This window comes from Mercenaria mercenaria, chromosome 2, assembly GCF_021730395.1.
Source record: "Mercenaria mercenaria strain notata chromosome 2, MADL_Memer_1, whole genome shotgun sequence".
NCBI classification, from domain to species: domain Eukaryota; kingdom Metazoa; phylum Mollusca; class Bivalvia; order Venerida; family Veneridae; genus Mercenaria; species Mercenaria mercenaria.
Window position 1 is genome coordinate 19,784,195 of NC_069362.1, and position 1,090 is coordinate 19,785,284.

A 1,090-nucleotide genomic window follows, 5' to 3' on the forward strand; every position below is an offset into this window, starting at 1 on the left:
TTTTGCTTGACGCTGCTGGCATCTTCCTCGTTCCAAAGATAAATGCTTTGCTGAGTAAATTTAAAATCTCGGAGGACAAATAAGAATTTTTGTTTTCAGGCACGAGTTCGAGGCATTGTACGTAAGATATTTTCATGGAAAAATACTGATATAGAATGTTGTATTAAGAAGTTTTCCTTAAGAAAAAAAAGCCGAATAAAGTATGGAATAAATATCAATATTCAACCATATTGATGCTAATGTGTAATACCTCTCCTCGAGTAGAATTGCCAGAAATATAATTTACAAATCTATAAAAATAACCATGGCAATAAGCTTCCTTATCCTTGCTTGTTGAAATACTAAGAAGATGTCTCACATGTTGTGACGTAGTTTGATGTGTAAGAATTAATAGAAGCACGTATTCAAATATATCATGAATCAATGAAAAAAATACTGCATGTAGAGTGTACATGTATACGAAACTGAATCTTCTTTTTTTTTTGTAAAATATGATATACGTGTATATCATTTTTCTTACATTGATAAGCATTCAAAAACATAGTAGGATAAAGCAATAGCTGCTGGAACGAATCATGCAAACGAAAATCATCTTTATTCATCCTTTGATGGAATTAAGTAGCGTTTCCCTACGTAAAATGATGCACCAATTCCTATGTCGACTCACTGGTTATTCTCCACAAGATTTCATAACATTCCAAAAAACATGCCGTAATGATTGATGTGGATGACCGTAAAATATCTGTATCTAACACTTGGTAAAATAGCAAAATGTCTGCTCTTTTTTATTTGATAATTCTGTTCATAAATAATTTGCAATCTGTCAGATTACTAGTTTAAAAAATCGTCACAAATTATGATAAAAAGGAAATGCTTATACAGTTTTACATAACTTTTCCGTTATTGAAATTATTCAAACATATCATCTATAATTCAATTTAATTTGTATTCAGATAAATGTTATATTAAACAGTGACTTATAAGTCTATGGGTCTCAGTGATTTTTGTATATATATATCTTTGAATGTATTTTATGTTTATATAGCACAAGGCACTATAATAAAAAAGTACCTACTTTCTTACATGTATT